Source organism: Pseudophryne corroboree, chromosome 11, assembly GCF_028390025.1.
Source record: "Pseudophryne corroboree isolate aPseCor3 chromosome 11, aPseCor3.hap2, whole genome shotgun sequence".
Taxonomy (NCBI): Eukaryota; Metazoa; Chordata; class Amphibia; order Anura; family Myobatrachidae; genus Pseudophryne; species Pseudophryne corroboree.
In genome coordinates, this window is record NC_086454.1 from 169,162,527 (window position 1) to 169,185,123 (window position 22,597).

At 42.5% G+C, this 22,597-nt stretch overlaps 3 non-coding genes across 3 annotated transcripts; all 3 read left to right on the forward strand.

The window, feature by feature from the left end:
• Nucleotides 1-1,136: 1,136 nt before the first annotated feature.
• On the forward strand, nucleotides 1,137-1,208 carry TRNAQ-CUG (transfer RNA glutamine (anticodon CUG)). The gene has a single exon. It is a non-coding gene; the product is annotated as a tRNA-Gln (tRNA).
• A 1,807-nt stretch (nucleotides 1,209-3,015) lies between these two features.
• Nucleotides 3,016-3,087, forward strand: TRNAQ-CUG (transfer RNA glutamine (anticodon CUG)). Its single transcript has one exon. It is a non-coding gene; the product is annotated as a tRNA-Gln (tRNA).
• Nucleotides 3,088-4,895: 1,808 nt separating this feature from the next.
• Nucleotides 4,896-4,967, forward strand: TRNAQ-CUG (transfer RNA glutamine (anticodon CUG)). The gene has a single exon. It is a non-coding gene; the product is annotated as a tRNA-Gln (tRNA).
• Nucleotides 4,968-22,597: the final 17,630 nt, after the last annotated feature.

Below are 22,597 nucleotides of genomic sequence, written 5' to 3' on the forward strand. Positions count from 1 at the left end.
TGAATGAGCTTTCATGGTGTACTGTTAACAATTCTGGACTCTGAAACTAATAATCTGTATATACAAATTGGTAGGTCCTAATGGTTTTATTTGTAAATACAATGTAGTACATATCTCTCTGAATGAATATTTCTGTTTCTTGTAGAAATAAAGATCTTACACTCTGAGAGAAAGTTTTATATGTGTTATTAGAAGGGAGATTAAATGGTGTTATGGTTAGCACTCTGTACTCTGAATCCAGTAAATTGAGTTCAAATCTCAGTGGGACCAGGTGCATTTTAGTACCTTCAGTTTAAGTCCTTGATTGACAAAAACTTTTCTTTTTTATACATATAATACATTTTTTTAAATCACTGATTATTGTAAAAATGTACTAAAATCTAAAAAAGGTAGTTATAGAAATGTTTGTAATTATATAAATGTTACTGTGTAATCCAAATAAGCATTGATGTTAATATATGTACAATAACTTCAATAAAATGTGTCTTCTAAGAATCTAACATTTTAGAAAAAAATGTTTAGATGTTCCCTAATGAATGTGGTTTCTTGGTGTATTGGTAACCACTCCACTCTGATCTTTGAATACAGTGATCTGTATTTAAATCTTGGTAGGTCCTATTGGTTTTTTGTAAGTACCATTCAGTTCATATCTCTCTGAGAGTACATTCTAATAAAAATATTTAGATGCTCCCTAATGGATGAGGTTTCATGGTGTATTGGTAAACATTTTGGACTCTGAATCCATGATCTAAATTTACATCTTGGTAGGTTCTATTGGTTTTGTTGTAAGTACAATACAGTTAATATCTCTGAGAAAGAAAATTTCTATAAATTGCATAAATTAAGAATCTTACACACTGAGAGACAGGTTTATCTGTCATTTAATTCCAATAAATGTAGAATCTTATACTCTGACAAAAAAATGTACATGCTACCATATGAATAAGGTTTCATTGTGTCCTGTTAACAATTCTGGACTCTGAAACCTATAATCTGTATAAAAATTTGGTAGGTCCTAATGGCCTTTTTTTGTAAATACAATGTAATACTTATCTCTCTGATTATTATTCCTGTAACTTGTAGAAAATAAGATCTCACACTCTAAGAGAACGTTGTATATGTTGTGTTAGAAGAGAGGTTCCATGGTGTAATGGTTAGCACTCTGGACTCTGAATCCAGCGATCCGAGTTCAAATCTCGGTGGGACCTGATGTGTTTTAGTACCTTCAGTTTAAGTTCTTGATTGACAGAAAGTCTACTTTTTCATACATATAATAATTTTTTTAAATCACTGATTTTTGTAAATATGTACTAAAAGCTAAAAAAGGTAGTTATAGAAATGTATGTAATTATATGAATTTTACTATATAACCCAAATAAGCGTTGATGTAAATATATGTACAATAATTGCAATAAAATGTGTCTTCTAAGAATCTAACATTTTAGAAAAAAATGTTTAGCTCTCCCTCATGAATGAAGTTTCTTGGTGTATTGGTAACCACTCTGATCTTTGAATCCAGTGATCTGGATTTAAATCTTGGTAGGTCCTATTGGTTTTTTGTAAGTACCGTTCAGTTTATATTTCTCTGAGAGTACATTCTAATAAAAACTGTTTAAATGCTTCCTCATGAATGAGGTTTCCTGGTGTATTTGTAACCATTTTGGACTCTGAATCCATGATTTGTATTTACATCTTGGTAGGTCCTATTGTTTTTTTGTAAGTATTATGCAGTTCATATCTCTGAGAAAGAAAATATCTATAAATTGCATAAATTAAGAATCATACACACTGAGAGACAGGTTTATCGGTAATATAATTCCAATAAAATGTAACCTCTAAGAATCTTACACTGTGAGAACATTTTTTACATGCCACCATATGAATGAGCTTTCATGGTGTACTGTTAACAATTCTGGACTCTGAAACTAATAATCTGTATATACAAATTGGTAGGTCCTAATGGTTTTATTTGTAAATACAATGTAGTACATATCTCTCTGAATGAATATTTCTGTATCTTGTAGAAATAAAGATCTTACACTCTGAGAGAAAGTTTTATATGTGTTATTAGAAGGGAGATTCCATGGTGTTATGGTTAGCACTCTGTACTCTGAATTCAGTAAATTGAGTTCAAATCTCAGTGGGACCAGGTGCATTTTAGTACCTTCAGTTTAAGTCCTTGATTGCCAAAAACTTTTCTTTTTTATACATATAATACATTTTTTTAAATCACTGATTATTGTAAAAATGTACTAAAATCTAAAAAAGGTAGATATAGAAATGTTTGTAATTATATAAATGTTACTGTGTAATCCAAATAAGCCACGATGTTAATATATGTACAATAACTTCAATAAAATGTGTCTTCTAAGAATCTAACATTTTAGAAAAAAATGTTTAGATGTTCCCTAATGAATGTGGTTTCTTGGTGTATTGGTAACCACTCCACTCTGATCTTTGAATACAGTGATCTGTATTTAAATCTTGGTAGGTCCTATTGGTTTTTTGTAAGTACCATTCAGTTCATATCTCTCTGAGAGTACATTCTAATAAAAATATTTAGATGCTCCCTAATGGATGAGGTTTCATGGTGTATTGGTAAACATTTTGGACTCTGAATCCATGATCTAAATTTACATCTTGGTAGGTTCTATTGGTTTTGTTGTAAGTACAATACAGTTAATATCTCTGAGAAAGAAAATTTCTATAAATTGCATAAATTAAGAATCTTACACACTGAGAGACAGGTTTATCTGTCATTTAATTCCAATAAATGCAGAATCTTATACTCTGACAAAAAAATGTACATGCTACCATATGAATAAGGTTTCATTGTGTCCTGTTAACAATTCTGGACTCTGAAACCTATAATCTGTATAAAAATTTGGTAGGTCCTAATGGCCTTTTTTTGTAAATACAATGTAATACTTATCTCTCTGATTATTATTCCTGTAACTTGTAGAAAATAAGATCTCACACTCTAAGAGAACGTTGTATATGTTGTGTTAGAAGAGAGGTTCCATGGTGTAATGGTTAGCACTCTGGACTCTGAATCCAGCGATCCGAGTTCAAATCTCGGTGGGACCTGATGTGTTTTAGTACCTTCAGTTTAAGTTCTTGATTGACAGAAAGTCTACTTTTTCATACATATAATAATTTTTTTAAATCACTGATTTTTGTAAATATGTACTAAAAGCTAAAAAAAGGTAGTTATAGAAATGTATGTAATTATATGAATTTTACTATATAACCCAAATAAGCGTTGATGTAAATATATGTACAATAATTGCAATAAAATGTGTCTTCTAAGAATCTAACATTTTAGAAAAAAATGTTTAGCTCTCCCTCATGAATGAAGTTTCTTGGTGTATTGGTAACCACTCTGATCTTTGAATCCAGTGATCTGGATTTAAATCTTGGTAGGTCCTATTGGTTTTTTGTAAGTACCGTTCAGTTTATATTTCTCTGAGAGTACATTCTAATAAAAACTGTTTAAATGCTTCCTCATGAATGAGGTTTCCTGGTGTATTTGTAACCATTTTGGACTCTGAATCCATGATTTGTATTTACATCTTGGTAGGTCCTATTGTTTTTTTGTAAGTATTATGCAGTTCATATCTCTGAGAAAGAAAATATCTATAAATTGCATAAATTAAGAATCATACACACTGAGAGACAGGTTTATCGGTAATATAATTCCAATAAAATGTAACCTCTAAGAATCTTACACTGTGAGAACATTTTTTACATGCCACCATATGAATGAGCTTTCATGGTGTACTGTTAACAATTCTGGACTCTGAAACTAATAATCTGTATATACAAATTGGTAGGTCCTAATGGTTTTATTTGTAAATACAATGTAGTACATATCTCTCTGAATGAATATTTCTGTATCTTGTAGAAATAAAGATCTTACACTCTGAGAGAAAGTTTTATATGTGTTATTAGAAGGGAGATTCCATGGTGTTATGGTTAGCACTCTGTACTCTGAATTCAGTAAATTGAGTTCAAATCTCAGTGGGACCAGGTGCATTTTAGTACCTTCAGTTTAAGTCCTTGATTGCCAAAAACTTTTCTTTTTTATACATATAATACATTTTTTTAAATCACTGATTATTGTAAAAATGTACTAAAATCTAAAAAAGGTAGATATAGAAATGTTTGTAATTATATAAATGTTACTGTGTAATCCAAATAAGCCACGATGTTAATATATGTACAATAACTTCAATAAAATGTGTCTTCTAAGAATCTAACATTTTAGAAAAAAATGTTTAGATGTTCCCTAATGAATGTGGTTTCTTGGTGTATTGGTAACCACTCCACTCTGATCTTTGAATACAGTGATCTGTATTTAAATCTTGGTAGGTCCTATTGGTTTTTTGTAAGTACCATTCAGTTCATATCTCTCTGAGAGTACATTCTTATAAAAATATTTAGATGCTCCCTAATGGATGAGGTTTCATGGTGTATTGGTAAACATTTTGGACTCTGAATCCATGATCTATATTTACATCTTGGTAGGTTCTATTGGTTTTGTTGTAAGTACAATACAGTTAATATCTCTGAGAAAGAAAATATCTATAAATTGCATACATTAAGAATCTTACACACTGAGAGACAGGTTTATCTGTCATTTAATTCCAATAAATGTAGAATCTTATACTCTGACAAAAAAATGTACATGCTACCATATGAATAAGGTTTCATTGTGTCCTGTTAACAATTCTGGACTCTGAAACCTATAATCTGTATAAAAATTTGGTAGGTCCTAATGGCCTTTTTTTGTAAATACAATGTAATACTTATCTCTCTGATTATTATTCCTGTAACTTGTAGAAAATAAGATCTCACACTCTAAGAGAAAGTTGTATATGTTGTGTTAGAAGAGAGGTTCCATGGTGTAATGGTTAGCACTCTGGACTCTGAATCCAGCGATCCGAGTTCAAATCTCGGTGGGACCTGATGTGTTTTAGTACCTTCAGTTTAAGTTCTTGATTGACAGAAAGTCTACTTTTTCATACATATAATAATTTTTTTAAATCACTGATTTTTGTAAATATGTACTAAAAGCTAAAAAAAGGTAGTTATAGAAATGTATGTAATTATATGAATTTTACTATATAACCCAAATAAGCGTTGATGTAAATATATGTACAATAATTGCAATAAAATGTGTCTTCTAAGAATCTAACATTTTAGAAAAAAATGTTTAGCTCTCCCTCATGAATGAAGTTTCTTGGTGTATTGGTAACCACTCTGATCTTTGAATCCAGTGATCTGGATTTAAATCTTGGTAGGTCCTATTGGTTTTTTGTAAGTACCGTTCAGTTTATATTTCTCTGAGAGTACATTCTAATAAAAACTGTTTAAATGCTTCCTCATGAATGAGGTTTCCTGGTGTATTTGTAACCATTTTGGACTCTGAATCCATGATTTGTATTTACATCTTGGTAGGTCCTATTGTTTTTTTGTAAGTATTATGCAGTTCATATCTCTGAGAAAGAAAATATCTATATATTGCATAAATTAAGAATCATACACACTGAGAGACAGGTTTATCGGTAATATAATTCCAATAAAATGTAACCTCTAAGAATCTTACACTGTGAGAACATTTTTTACATGCCACCATATGAATGAGCTTTCATGGTGTACTGTTAACAATTCTGGACTCTGAAACTAATAATCTGTATATACAAATTGGTAGGTCCTAATGGTTTTATTTGTAAATACAATGTAGTACATATCTCTCTGAATGAATATTTCTGTATCTTGTAGAAATAAAGATCTTACACTCTGAGAGAAAGTTTTATATGTGTTATTAGAAGGGAGATTCCATGGTGTTATGGTTAGCACTCTGTACTCTGAATCCAGTAAATTGAGTTCAAATCTCAGTGGGACCAGGTGCATTTTAGTACCTTCAGTTTAAGTCCTTGATTGACAAAAACTTTTCTTTTTTATACATATAATACATTTTTTTAAATCACTGATTATTGTAAAAATGTACTAAAATCTAAAAAAGGTAGATATAGAAATGTTTGTAATTATATAAATGTTACTGTGTAATCCAAATAAGCCACGATGTTAATATATGTACAATAACTTCAATAAAATGTGTCTTCTAAGAATCTAACATTTTAGAAAAAAATGTTTAGATGTTCCCTAATGAATGTGGTTTCTTGGTGTATTGGTAACCACTCCACTCTGATCTTTGAATACAGTGATCTGTATTTAAATCTTGGTAGGTCCTATTGGTTTTTTGTAAGTACAGATGTAGCCACCTTTATCTTGAGTGGCCGCGGCGGTTGGCCCGTTCGACCATACGCAGCGCACTGTGGCGTAGCGAGGCGCGCATAGCCACAGAGAGGCTATCTAATCGCACGGAGACAGACATTTGACGTTTGGCGTTACCTTTACGTGTAATACCTGCGATCAGCCACCAGATGTCGCTTTTTACAATCACCACTGCGCATGCGTGTGGTCTCCCGTAAAATACAATACTGACATACATAATAAGGACTACTTTACTAAGGCGTCTCATTACGCTGCATACAGCAAATACTGTACTCATTACGCTGCATTATTTAATACAGTACTGTACAGTATATACAGTACGACACCGACGCAAATACAGTAGTACAGCATACAGTATATGATCCATCTACAATACTTTATGAATACTGTATGTGAGCGTCCGAGTCCCGCAGACAAAACACAGTACTGTAAAACCAGTAGTGTACACTGTCGCAAATGGATGTGTGTTACAAGTTCACTATTGCCTCTCAAGATTAGGAATTTTCTACAGTATGTTATCGTCTTAATCCCGTAGCCATTACAGCATAATCAAAACCAACGGATTTATACATTTGTCTGCGGCGAAGTGGTGAAGTGTTTCGCTTCCTATACTCAGAGTCCAGGGTTCGATTCCTTAAGTACTAATGCATGTTACTGTAGTTTTTTTCACACTTTATTATTTTTTTTATTCACCCCCACCTCGTGGCAGGCAGCAGTTGGGTATGGAATGAGAAATGGCATAAGCTGTGCAGGCTACGGGGCGATGCTGAAGGAGCGTCACAATCCCCTAGCCAAAATACACAGATACTGTAAGCGTATACTGTAAGATACTGTAAGCGTGAGATACTGTATTGAGCTAGGGGATTGTGACGCTCCTTCAGCATTGCCCCCTGAACTGTGAAATGTACAGTATGCCATATTGTATCTCACTACATATCCGAGCGCTGCCACGTGCTGGGAGTTCACGGTCGGCGGCCATTTTGTCAGGTTGCTAAGCGATCCAGCTCGGTATACCGTAATGTGCATAGACCTCGCTTATCCCAATGTAATTGAGCTAGGGGATTGTGACGCTCCTTCAGCATCGCCCCGTAGCCTGCACAGCTTATGCCATTTCTCATTCCATACCCAACTGCTGCCTGCCACGAGGTGGGGGTTCAGGAGGTGGGGGTTCATGGGTAGTGGTCGTTTTGACAGTGTGCTATGCGATTGAGTCCGGTGTACCGTAATACTGTATGCAATCCTACAGTAGCTTATCCCTCCCCTGTGTATTTTGGCTAGGGGATTGTGACGCTCCTTCAGCATTGCCCCCTGAACTGTGAAATGTATGCCATATTGTATCTCACTACATATCCGAGCGCTGCCACGTGCTGGGAGTTCACGGTCGGCGGCCATTTTGTCAGGTTGCTAAGCGATCCAGCTCGGTATACCGTAATGTGCATAGACCTCGCTTATCCCAATGTAATTGAGCTAGGGGATTGTGACGCTCCTTCAGCATTGCCCCCTGAACTGTGAAATGTATGCCATATTGTATCTCACTACATATCCGAGCGCTGCCACGTGCTGGGGGTTCACGGTCGGTGGCCATTTTTAGTGTGCATAGAACTCGCTTATCCACATAGGCCCCTGTGTTTTTAACTACTATATTGAGATGCACATTTCTAGGCCTACAGTATTTAATATACAGTAAGCAGCATTGTTGTTAGGCAATAATTGAAGAATTTACATACAGTACTGACATGTACTGTATGTAATGCTTGTACATCATGTCAGTCGACCCTTATGCTGTACACTACTGTAAGTCTCACAGGGCCCATGCACTTCCAAGGAGGGTTATTTACTGTACTGTATCTGTTTCATACAGGAAACTAATTGCAGTCCATAACACTAATATTAAGCCCACTCCATTATCCACTCCTCCCCTGTGTATTAAACACCCCCTACCACCCTGGAAGTCATGTACCAGGGCCCCTTCATTCAGCACAATGCCCCCTTCTACAGTTTAGTGTTCTCCTTCCTGCCCCATCTGTGCAGTAAAGGAATAATTAGCAGAAATTATTTCTCCAGGTCCTACTGTACATACTGAGCGAAAGATAGAACCCCCCTATCCCCCGCGGAGCATCAAAGCTGCCGCTGATAGCTCCCCCCACCCCTTCCGCTGGTGAGTGGGTAGGGTCCCCAGTGCATTGCTGTGTCCAGGGGCCCACACTGCTGTTAAGATGGCTCTAGTAATTGAGCTAGGGGATTGTGACGCTCCTTCAGCATTGCCCCTGGACTGTACCATACTGTATCTCACTCCATATCCAAGCGCTGCCATGTGCTGGGAGTTCACGGTCGGTGGCCATTTTGTCAGGTTGCTAAGCGATCCAGCTCGGTATAACGTAATGTGCATAGACCTCGCTTATCCCGGTGTACTATGTGCAGTAGTACTGAATGATTGCTATCACTTGTGGTGAAACACCTATCTTATCAAATACAGTAACTACTGTACAGTATAGTTGTTCGCACAGGTGATGGTAATCATACTGTATATTTAAACTGAAGTCCGTAACAGAGCATTCTGTCCCTCCTGCAGAGGTTCTTGTTGGGAGGCACAGGGAAAAAAGGCAAATACTGTACAGTACTGTATTTGCACTTTACTGTTGTGCACTTTATTTGAAAATGTACAGTTGTTTGCTATTTTTAGCATGCTGTGCTTTACATGTTTTCTTATTGTGGTTTTTATATTTTTAGACAAAAGACAAAGAATGCAGACTACCAGATTTTACGGGAGTGCCAAAACCCACCCATCAGTGGCACAGAAACTTGCTGCAGTAGTCCCACAAAAGAAGAAGAAAACTGCCAAGGCGGCTCAGAAAGAAAATGTGGTGAAACCACGAAAAAATGCCAAGGCAAAGAATAATACGTTGGAGCTGATATGTGGTGTGGCAAATGATGTAATTGTTCCATCTCCTGCAGATCACAGTGTTCAGCCAATGAATCTGGAAATACCGGTGCTAGAGGACGTGACAAACACGCTGCATCAGGAAGCTTCTTTTTTGGACCATGTAGCCACCCCTGGACAAGAAGACATGACACATTCACCACGAAGAAGGTTGCATTTCACAGATGTGAACACCAAAGTGCAGGACTGCCAGTGTACCTGTCCTGTTTTACTAAAGGAGCTACTCAGTAAGGTGACCAATATGGAGTCAGAAGTTGGTGGACAGGTCAATCAGCTGCAGACCGATGTGGCTGGCCTTAAAGAAGGCATAAAGGAACAGATGGTAGAAGCCATGAAGAAAGTCATTGAACAAACGAGGGAAGAATGGCAAGTTGGAGTTTGCCGCACCATCATTGCAACACACCACCAAGCGGTTCAAGTCAGCGGCCTGGACGACCGAGGCCTGGAGGACCGCAGAGGAGGCCTGGAGGACCGCAGAGGAGGCCTGGAGGACCACAGCGGACTGGACGAAGTCAGCGGCATGGACGACCACAGAGGCCCTAGGCTACGGAGCAAGTAATAGTCCAGATTGTACAGACTATGGGGCAATGCTGAAGGAGCGTCACAATCCCCTAGCTAAAATACACAGTATGCATATTATGGTACACCGGACTCGATGACATACTGTAGCACACTGGCAAAATGGCCGCCGCCCCTGAACCCTTGTGCAGGTTATGGGGCAATGCTGAAGGAGCGTCACAATCCCCTAGCCAAAATACACAGGGGAGGGATAAGCTACTGTAGGATTGCATACAGTATTACGGTACACCGGACTCAATCGCATAGCACACTGTCAAAACGACCACTTTGTGCAGGGTACGGGGCAATGCTGAAGGAGCGTCACAATCCCCTAGCTACAATACACAGGGGTGATAGAGATAATCGAGTGGCTGGAGGGGGGTCCCCTTGATTTAAGGGGCCCCCACTCCTCCAGGGTACTCCGGCCAGGTGTGACTAGTTGGGTATTTAATTCCATGGCCGCAGGGACCGGTATAAAAGTCTCCCCCGGCTGTGCATTATCTGTCCAGCTAGTGGAGCCCAGTGCTGATTCAAAAAATATGGGGAACCCCTACGCTTTTTTTGTCCCCCTTATTTTTTGCACCAGGACCAGGCGCAGAGCCCGGTGCTGGTTCTAAAAAGATGGGGGATCCCGTGTCCATTTTTTCCGTATTCCTGCCGGAATTCGACTGCAATTGCATATACAGTACTGTACCCCTTAATGTCACTGCTTACAGTATACAGTATTTAGACATGAGCTTGTGTACAGTATCTGTCATGAGGTGCTTTTTTCACTGACACTATAACTTTTTTCTATTGTGATATACTGTACAGAGGCGGCAAACTAGCGAAACGGGAATAATCAGCTTCTGCAGAATAAAATGAGATGCTACAGTACATGCCTATATTCTGTGAGTGACTGCGGCTCTATGAAATTAAATCAGAAAATTTAAATATGAAATGTATTACTAATGTGTGGCATTACTGTACTGTATGTGTACTGTATAAGGTGTACTACAATATTTTCTGGTGTAACATAAGGAAAGGGCACTACTGCATGGTCTAATGCAGTGGTTCTCAAACTTGGTCCTCAGGACCCCACACAGTGCATGTTTTGCAGGTAAACCAGCAAGTGCACAGATGTATTCATTACTAACTGACACATTTTAGAAGGTCCATACAGTAGGTGGAGCTAATTTTTTCACTTGTGATTCTGTGAGACCTGCAAAACCTGCACTGTGTGGGGTCCTGAGGACTGAGTTTGAGAACCTGTGGTCTAATGTAAATAAAGATGAATGTGGTGGGGTGTAATGTGAATAAGGGGCATTACTGTTAGGAGTAATGTGGTACTATGATATGATGTCATGAGAATAAGAGACACCACTGCATGATATAATGTGAATAAAGTTGCAGTACTGTGTTGTGTCATTTCATCTTCGGGTATTATTGTGTTACCATGCCCCTTCCCAGCAAGAACATACTGTACACTGTTTTGGGCTGGCACTAAATGTGCACATTGTTCTTATTTAGATTATAGGGGGTAGGAGCGCCAAAATGGGTGATGGTGCTGGGAAAGGGGTGCAGGGTTAGAGGCGGAACTACGTAGCATCTGTGCAAGAGGGCATCAGCCAAAATCTAGCCTAGGGCATCATGTTGGTCAGGTTTGGCTCTGATAATACTGTATACTGTACTCTTACTGTACTTTGCATTCAATACAGATACTGTTTGCACACAGGTTTTACATGAATCATTGGCAATGCTGCAGGAGTGTCTCATTAGGCAATCTAAAATATACCACGAGTATGGGTGGGGATACAGTAGGGAAGTTCTGTCACCATAAGCTGTCTGCTGTGTATAGCATATTTCCATCTGAGATGCATTTGTGTGTTTGTAATAAGAAAAAAACATTTTACTGTACATTTAGTGGATACAGTATTTCTCCCCCATAATGACGTATCATACTGTACAGGTACCCTCATGTACTGTACCGTACCATACTGTAAAATTGAATATTTATTGGAAAAACATCAATATTAATGTAAAAATAAAGTATTACAACATCCGATTCCATGTACTGCACTGATCAAAATGTACAGTACTCTTATTCAGGACTTATAAAACTGAAAATGACTGTTCATACAGTACACATCAATAACATTACTACTGTGTAATATTCTACATTAGTTTATGCAATAATCAGACAAAGGCAATTTTATCATTTTTTTTAATAATGCACCAATTTAAAATTTTAAACAGAAAATACAGAACTACATATTTGTGGCTTGACCATTTCTTTCAACTACAACAGGTAATACTTTATACAGGTGATTTATATAATTATTACAATGTTCAGGTGTGAGTACTTCTAGCCAAAATTTCTTTATCCCATCCACCAGTTGCTGTTTTGTTGTTGGCTTTGCAACACTCCTAACGTACCTCTTCAATTGAGCCCACACTAATTCGATTGGGTTCATGTCTGGTGATCTAATTAAAAAAAAAAAAAGCGTATAGAAAAAATTAATTACATTACAGTAAATAGAGAAAATTAAACATACAATATTGTACTGTTTATTAAACAAAATTTTTTTTTACAGTACTAGAGTGCTATCCAAAATTTTACTTGTACACTGTTGAAAGAATACTCACTCTGGTGGTGTGCGTTCCCAATTCATACCTTTCTCTTCCATAAATTTGGCTGAGGCGGAGTGTTTAGGATCATTGTCTTGGAATATCCTATGGTGAGTTGGGTAATATTTATTCACAAATGGCACCATACATTTCTCTACTATTGTTTCTTGGAAATATTTCTTATCCATGATTCCTACAGAAATCAAAAAATGTTGTTCATTAATAAGCAACTCCTTTTATTGTGCAGTTACACGTACTCTACAGTACAACATGTATTTTTACAGAACACAGGCACAGAATAAAGTATAGTACTGTACTGTACCTTCGAAAAATAATAGGGGACCAGCTCCTAATCGTGATATGCCTCCCCATACATGGATTTTCAATGGATGCTTTGGGCGTGGTTTTAAAGAGATATGGTTACGTTTCCTGAATGACATTCTGGAGAACCGCTCAAGGGCAACAGACGATTCATCTGTGAAAATGACATCATCAAATGTTTCACCACTCTCAATCCATCGCCGTGCCTGTTCCACTCTCTTTTCTTTATTCACATCTCTTATCATTGGAGATATCCTGTGAAGAGCCAAAAATAATGAAATCAGATACAGTTATGAAATTACAGATTTACAGATTACTGTATATACAGTAGACTGTATGTGCAGTATACTGTATTATATACCTACTGTATACATTAAACTGTACATACAGTACATTAAGTTACATACAGAGTAATATATATATACATACTGTACATACACACAAACACAGTATACAGTATACAGTATGTAATCATCACAATAAGCCGGCAATGCTTCATTGCTGTCTCTGAGTGCCTATACAGTAGGTATCTCTTTTGGGATAGAATACTGTATATACAGTATATACACACACACATACTGTATATAGTATAAAGTACACACTCTGTATAATGATTTATGGCATTATTATATCACGTATCAAGGGATTATTAACAGTGCATTTACTGTATGGTTTATACTGCTTTCAGTATTTTACCTTGTTGCGCCAAAGGTCCATCCCATTTTCCGTCGCATCCTTCTGATGCTGGTGGCCGATATGTCCAGGTCATACTTGGAATGGAGAATTCGTTTTATTTGCAGAGCAGTACGCTCATCATCCTCACGAGTTAGTTCCTCCACAATTTGTTGCACTCTCCTACAGTACAATACAGTATGAAAAATATGAATTCATGAACAGCACAATCACAGTTACAATTGATGAAGTTTTTATTTTATTTCAAAAAAATTGTTTATGGTATAAAGCAAGTCATTTAAACATTACAGTAGTGTACAGTACGTACCATGTGCATTTTGTAGGAAATACAAATCTGGGCGTTGTTCTCTCGAATGCATGATAGCGCACTGTTTCTAAAGTGACTATAATGCCACTTTCCTTGAGCCATGCATGGATCTCTTTGATGGTTTTATTTTCTTTTTTCATGTTGGCGATTATCTTGCTCATCGTTTTGTTGATAGTTACTGGCATGTTGTCCAACTATAATTCCTGTATGGAGAGAAAACATTTGTGAATACTGTAGTCTAAAATTTACACATCTGAAAATGCATAAGAGTTTTATGATAGAAGTTAATACTGTACATGTTTACTATCCAGTACCTGATGTTCAAATTTAAGTATTGTATACTGTACAGTACTGAAAATACAACTTCAGTGTTATGGACTGCAATTAGTTTCCTGTATGAAACAGATACAGTACAGTAAATAACCCTCCTTGGAAGTGCATGGGCCCTGTGAGACTTACAGTAGTGTACAGCATAAGGGTCGACTGACATGATGTACAAGCATTACATACAGTACATGTCAGTACTGTATGTAAATTCTTCAATTATTGCCTAACAACAATGCTGCTTACTGTATATTAAATACTGTAGGCCTAGAAATGTGCATCTCAATATAGTAGTTAAAAACACAGGGGCCTATGTGGATAAGCGAGTTCTATGCACACTAAAAATGGCCACCGACCGTGAACCCCCAGCACGTGGCAGCGCTCGGATATGTAGTGAGATACAATATGGCATACATTTCACAGTTCAGGGGGCAATGCTGAAGGAGCGTCACAATCCCCTAGCTCAATTACATTGGGATAAGCGAGGTCTATGCACATTACGGTATACCGAGCTGGATCGCTTAGCAACCTGACAAAATGGCCGCCGACCGTGAACTCCCAGCACGTGGCAGCGCTCGGATATGTAGTGAGATACAATATGGCATACATTTCACAGTTCAGGGGGCAATGCTGAAGGAGCGTCACAATCCCCTAGCCAAAATACACAGGGGAGGGATAAGCTACTGTAGGATTGCATACAGTATTACGGTACACCGGACTCAATCGCATAGCACACTGTCAAAACGACCACTACCCATGAACCCCCACCTCCTGAACCCCCACCTCGTGGCAGGCAGCAGTTGGGTATGGAATGAGAAATGGCATAAGCTGTGCAGGCTACGGGGCGATGCTGAAGGAGCGTCACAATCCCCTAGCTCAATTACATTGGGATAAGCGAGGTCTATGCACATTACGGTATACCGAGCTGGATCGCTTAGCAACCTGACAAAATGGCCGCCGCCCGTGAACTCCCAGCACGTGGCAGCGCTCGGATATGTAGTGAGATACAGTATGGCATACATTTCACACTCCAGGGGGCAATGCTGAAGGAGCGTCACAATCCCCTAGCTCAATTACATTGGGATAAGCGAGGTCTATGCACATTACGGTATACCGAGCTGGATCGCTTAGCAACCTGACAAAATGGCCGCCGACCGTGAACTCCCAGCACGTGGCAGCGCTCAAATATGGAGTGAGAGATGGTATACATTTTAAAATACACCGGGATAAGTTGTACAGGCCATGGAGCAATGTACAGGGACATTCATCATTTACGTATATAAATAATTGTAAACCGTAAATGAAAGAATTACCGGTCAAATACTGTATGACGAAACTGTGTCAATGAGCTGGAACAGTATGGCCTGTGAAGAAGTTTTCGAAGGCAGAAACGGAGAGCAAATTATCAGGAGATTTCTGAAAGGTCGGAGAAGATCCACACAGCAAGTCTGCTTACGAGGAAACAGCTTTGCAAAGTGGGTAGCTGGGCGGTGACTGAGACGCTCTTTTATTCACATTCACACAAAAGGAATTCTTATCGCTGTGATTGGTGCCAATATAGGCGCATTCATCCTTACACCAATCACAGAGCATACTGTACTTTTGAATGTGAATAAAAGAGCGTCTCAGTCACCGCCCGCTACCCACTTTGCAAATCTGTTTCCTCGTAGGCAGACTTGCTGTGTGGATCTTCTCCGACCTTTCAGAAATCTCCTGATAAGTTGCTCTCCGTTTCTGCCTTCAAAAACTTCTTCACAGGCCATACTGTTCCAGCTCATTGACACAGTTTCGTCATACAGTATTTGACCGGTAATTCTTTCATTTACGGTTTACAATTATTTATATACTGTACGTAAATGATGAATGTCCCTGTACATTGCTCCATGGCCTGTACAACTTATCCCGGTGTATTTTAAAATGTATACCATCTCTCACTCCATATTTGAGCGCTGCCACGTGCTGGGAGTTCACGGTCGGCGGCCATTTTGTCAGGTTGCTAAGCGATCCAGCTCGGTATACCGTAATGTGCATAGACCTCGCTTATCCCAATGTAATTGAGCTAGGGGATTGTGACGCTCCTTCAGCATTGCCCCCTGAACTGTGAAATGTATGCCATATTGTATCTCACTACATATCCGAGCGCTGCCACGTGCTGGGAGTTCACGGTCGGCGGCCATGTTGTCAGGTTGCTAAGCGATCCAGCTCGGTATACCGTAATGTGCATAGACCTCGCTTATCCCAATGTAATTGAGCTAGGGGATTGTGACGCTCCTTCAGCATTGCCCCCTGAACTGTGAAATGTATGCCATATTGTATCTCACTACATATCCGAGCGCTGCCACGTGCTGGGAGTTCACGGTCGGCGGCCATGTTGTCAGGTTGCTAAGCGATCCAGCTCGGTATACCGTAATGTGCATAGACCTCGCTTATCCCAATGTAATTGAGCTAGGGGATTGTGACGCTCCTTCAGCATTGCCCCCTGAACTGTGAAATGTATGCCATATTGTATCTCACTACATATCCGAGCGCTGCCACGTGCTGGGAGTTCACGGTCGGCGGCCATGTTGTCAGGTTGCTAAGCGATCCAGCTCGGTATACCGTAATGTGCATAGACCTCGCTTATCCCAATGTAATTGAGCTAGGGGATTGTGACGCTCCTTCAGCATTGCCCCCTGAACTGTGAAATGTATGCCATATTGTATCTCACTACATATCCGAGCGCTGCCACGTGCTGGGAGTTCACGGTCGGCGGCCATGTTGTCAGGTTGCTAAGCGATCCAGCTCGGTATACCGTAATGTGCATAGACCTCGCTTATCCCAATGTACTGTAATTGAGCTAGGGGATTGTGACGCTCCTTCAGCATTGCCCCCTGAACTGTGAAATGTATGCCATATTGTATCTCACTACATATCCGAGCGCTGCCACGTGCTGGGAGTTCACGGTCGGTGGCCATTTTTAGTGTGCATAGAACTCGCTTATCCACATAGGCCCCTGTGTTTTTAACTACTATATTGAGATGCACATTTCTAGGCCTACAGTATTTAATATACAGTAAGCAGCATTGTTGTTAGGCTTTACGCTACCCACTTTGCAAATCTGTTTCCTCGTAGGCAGACTTGCTGTGTGGATCTTCTCCGACCTTTCAGAAATCTCCTGATAATTTGCTCTCCGTTTCTGCCTTCGAAAACTTCTTCACAGGCCATACTGTTCCAGCTCATTGACACAGTTTCGTCATACAGTATTTGACCGGTAATTCTTTCATTTACGGTTTACAATTATTTATATACTGTACGTAAATGATGAATGTCCCTGTGCATTGCTCCATGGCCTGTACAACTTATCCCGGTGTACTGTATTTTAAAATGTATACCATCTCTCACTACATATCCGAGCGCTGCCACGTGCTGGGAGTTCACGGTCGGTGGCCATTTTTAGTGTGCATAGAACTCGCTTATCCACATAGGCCCCTGTGTTTTTAACTACTATATTGAGATGCACATTTCTAGGCCTACAGTATTTAATATACAGTAAGCAGCATTGTTGTTAGGCAGTAATTGAAGAATTTACATACAGTACTGACATGTACTGTATGTAATGCTTGTACATCATGTCAGTCGACCCTTATGCTGTACACTACTGTAAGTCTCACAGGGCCCATGCACTTCCAAGGACGGTTATTTACTGTACTGTATCTGTTTCATACAGGAAACTAATTGCAGTCCATAACACTAATATTAAGCCCACTCCATTATCCACTCCTCCCCTGTGTATTAAACACCCCCTACCACCCTGGAAGTCATGTACCAGGGCCCCTTCATTCAGCACAATGCCCCCTTCTACAGTTTAGTGTTCTCCTTCCTGCCCCATCTGTGCAGTAAAGGAATAATTAGCAGAAATTATTTCTCCAGGTCCTACTGTACATACTGAGCGAAAGATAGAACCCCCCCTATCCCCCGCGGAGCATCAAAGCTGCCGCTGATAGCTCCCCCCACCCCTTCCGCTGGTGAGTGGGTAGGGGCCCCAGTGCATTGCTGTGTCCAGGGGCCCACACTGCTGTTAAGATGGCTCTAGTAATTGAGCTAGGGGATTGTGACGCTCCTTCAGCATTGCCCCTGGACTGTACCATACTGTATCTCACTCCATATCCAAGCGCTGCCACGTGCTGGGAGTTCACGGTCGGTGGCCATTTTGTCAGGTTGCTAAGCGATCCAGCTCGGTATAACGTAATGTACATAGACCTTGCTTATCCCGGTGTACTACAGGTATGTGCAGTAGTACTGAATGATTGCTATCACTTGTGGTGAAACACCTATCTTATCAAATACAGTAACTACTGTACAGTATAGTTGTTCGCACAGGTGATGGTAATCATACTGTATATTTAAACTGAAGTCCGTAACAGAGCATTCTGTCCCTCCTGCAGAGGTTCTTGTTGGGAGGCACAGGGAAAAAAGGCAAATACTGTACAGTACTGTATTTGCACTTTACTGTTGTGCACTTTATTTGAAAATGTACAGTTGTTTGCTATTTTTAGCATGCTGTGCTTTACATGTTTTCTTATTGTGGTTTTTATATTTTTAGACAAAAGACAAAGAATGCAGACTACCAGATTTTACGGGAGTGCCAAAACCCACCCATCAGTGGCACAGAAACTTGCTGCAGTAGTCCCACAAAAGAAGAAGAAAACTGCCAAGGCGGCTCAGAAAGAAAATGTGGTGAAACCACGAAAAAATGCCAAGGCAAAGAATAATACGTTGGAGATGATATGTGGTGTGGCAAATGATGTAATTGTTCCATCTCCTGCAGATCACAGTGTTCAGCCAATGAATCTGGAAATACCGGTGCTAGAGGACGTGACAAACACGCTGCATCAGGAAGCTTCTTTTTTGGACCATGTAGCCACCCCTGGACAAGAAGACATGACACATTCACCACGAAGAAGGTTGCATTTCACAGATGTGAACACCAAAGTGCAGGACTGCCAGTGTACCTGTCCTGTTTTACTAAAGGAGCTACTCAGTAAGGTGACCAATATGGAGTCAGAAGTTGGTGGACAGATCAATCAGCTGCAGACCGATGTGGCTGGCCTTAAAGAAGGCATAAAGGAACAGATGGTAGAAGCCATGAAGAAAGTCATTGAACAAACGAGGGAAGAATGGCAAGTTGGAGTTTGCCGCACCATCATTGCAACACACCACCAAGCGGTTCAAGTCAGCGGCCTGGACGACCGAGGCCTGGAGGACCGCAGAGGAGGCCTGGAGGACCGCAGAGGAGGCCTGGAGGACCGCAGAGGAGGCCTGGAGGACCGCAGAGGAGGCCTGGACGACCGCAGAGGAGGCCTGGACGACCGCAGCGGACTGGACGAAGTCAGCGGCATGGAGGACCGCAGAGGAGGCCTGGAGGACCGCAGAGGAGGCCTGGAGGACCGCAGAGGAGGCCTGGAGGACCGCAGAGGCCTGGACCACAGCAGCGGACTGGACGAAGTCAGCGACTTGGACGACCGCAGAGGAGGCCTGGAGGACCGCAGAAGAGACCTGGAGGACCGCAGAAGAGACCAGGAGGACCGCAGAAGAGACCTGGAGGACCGCAGAGGAGGCCTGGAGGACCGCAGAGGAGGCCTGGAGGACCGCAGAGGAGGCCTGGAGGACCGCAGAGGGCTGGACGACCGCAGAGGAGGCCTGGAGGACCGCAGAAGAGACCTGGACGACCGCAGCGGACTGGACGAAGTCAGCGGCATGGAGGACCGCAGAGGCCTGGACCACAGCAGCGGACTGGACGAAGTCAGCGACTTGGACGACCGCAGAGGAGGCCTGGAGGACCGCAGAAGAGACCTGGAGGACCGCAGAAGAGACCAGGAGGACCGCAGAAGAGACCTGGAGGACCGCAGAGGAGGCCTGGAGGACCGCAGAGGAGGCCTGGAGGACCGCAGAGGGCTGGACGACCGCAGAGGAGGCCTGGAGGACCGCAGAAGAGACCTGGACGACCGCAGCGGACTGGACGAAGTCAGCGGCATGGAGGACCGCAGAGGAGGCCTGGACGACCGCAGCGGACTGGACGAAGTCAGCGGCATGGAGGACCGCAGAGGAGGCCTGGAGGACCGCAGAAGAGACCTGGAGGACCGCAGAGGCCTGGACCACAGCAGCGGACTGGACGAAGTCAGCGACTTGGGCGAACGCAGAGGAGGCCTGGAGGACCGCAGAAGAGACCTGGAGGACCGCAGAGGAAACATGGAGGACCGCAGAGGAGGCCTGGAGGACCGCAGAAGAGACCTGGAGGACCGCAGAGGAGGCCTGGAGGACCGCAGAGGAGGCCTGGAGGACCGCAGAGGAGGCCTGGAGGACCGCAGAGGAGGCCTGGAGGACCGCAGAAGAGACCTGGAGGACCGCAGAGGAGGCCTGGAGGACCGCAGAGGAGACCTGGAGGACCGCAGAGGAGGCCTGGAGGACCGCAGAGGAGGCCTGGAGGACCGCAGAGGAGGCCTGGAGGACCGCAGAGGAGGCCTGGAGGACCGCAGAGGAGGCCTGGAGGACCGCAGAGGAGGCCTGGACGACCGCAGCGGACTGGACGAAGTCAGCGGCATGGAGGACCGCAGAGGAGGCCTGGAGGACCGCAGAGGAGGCCTGGAGGACCGCAGAGGAGGCCTGGAGGACCGCAGAGGAGGCCTGGAGGACCGCAGAGGAGGCCTGGACGACCGCAGAGGAGGCCTGGACGACCGCAGCGGACTGGACGAAGTCAGCGGCATGGAGGACCGCAGAGGAGGCCTGGAGGACCGCAGAGGAGGCATGGAGGACCGCAGAGGAGGCCTGGAGGACCGCAGAGGAGGCCTGGAGGACCGCAGAAGAGACCTGGAGGACCGCAGAGGAGGCCTGGAGGACCGCAGAGGAGGCCTGGAGGACCGCAGAGGAGGCCTGGAGGACCGCAGAGGAGGCCTGGAGGACCGCAGAGGAGGCCTGGAGGACCGCAGAAGAGACCTGGAGGACCGCAGAGGAGGCCTGGAGGACCGCAGAGGAGACCTGGAGGACCGCAGAGGAGGCCTGGAGGACCGCAGAGGAGGCCTGGAGGACCGCAGAGGAGGCCTGGAGGACCGCAGAGGAGGCCTGGAGGACCGCAGAGGCCTGGACCACAGCAGCGGACTGGACGAAGTCAGCGACTTGGACGACCGCAGAGGAGGCCTGGAGGACCGCAGAAGAGACCTGGAGGACCGCAGAAGAGACCTGGAGGACCGCAGAGGAGGCCTGGAGGACCGCAGAGGAGGCCTGGAGGACCGCAGAGGAGGCCTGGAGGACCGCAGAGGCCTGGACCACAGCAGCGGACTGGACGAAGTCAGCGACTTGGACGACCGCAGAGGAGGCCTGGAGGACCGCAGAAGAGACCTGGAGGACCGCAGAAGAGACCTGGAGGACCGCAGAAGAGACCTGGAGGACCGCAGAGGAGGCCTGGAGGACCGCAGAGGAGGCCTGGAGGACCGCAGAGGGCTGGACGACCGCAGAGGCCTGGATTCAAGTGTGCTGTTGCCAGGAACACCAATGATGACCAGCACACCTGCTCACAGGCCACTTCGCAATACATTCGGAGGCTCTCTGAACAATATTGCCCTGGCTGTCATCTCAACTTCCCTGGACGACCATCTGTACAGAGCTTCAAATGGACATATTCAGAAATATGCATATTCTCTGTTCCAGCACCATGTACGGTACGACAAATACTTGACGTGGGCCAATCGTGTGAACTTTGATGGTTCCAAGGGCAAACTTCCGCTGCCCAAAAATCTGGTACATGACATCATGGCTAGGTGTGAACGCCGCGTGAGGATTGGTGATCCAGAAAAGAGGAAGATAAGGGATACCATAAACTCTGTGCTGAGAACGAAGAGGAAAATGACTTGGAAGCTCGACTATGATGAAACCAGATCATTACCTAACTCCTAGCTTCTGCACATCAGCTTCACACAGCTGAAGTTAAAAAATTGTGTCAATGTACCTGTATTACCTGTACATTTTCTGGGGCTGCATGCACTGTGCTGAATCCACTTGGAGCAGCTCGGTTACTCAAAGGGGAGTGCATGAACTTGGCTCACCACATTCCTGGTAATGTAAGGGCCTGTTACAAGTTGCCCCTTTTATTCCTGTTGATTTTTTCGGCGCTGCTGTATCTATCCAGTAGCAGCCGAGTCCATTGTGCTGTGTCCATCTGGGGCCTTGGGCTGCGTTTCCATCCAGGGGCTGCTGTTGTCAGTCCTCTATTCTGGTGTCCGTATGCGACAGTGTTAAAAAGCAAAAGACAAAAACGAAAAATAATTCAAAAAAGCAAAACCTAAAAATAAAGTACAAAAACCATTACCCCGCACCACCACCACAAAAAAATAAATTATAAAAATGTTAAAGTTGATATTGTTACTGTATTTGTGCTGTTACCTTTTGATTAAAGTACCGTACAGTATGTGTGATGTTGGCTTTATTACAATACAGTACAGTATGTGTGATGTTACATGTTCCAAATGACTTTGTCCGTAAATAAAGTGTTTCTTAAAATAAACATGACGTGG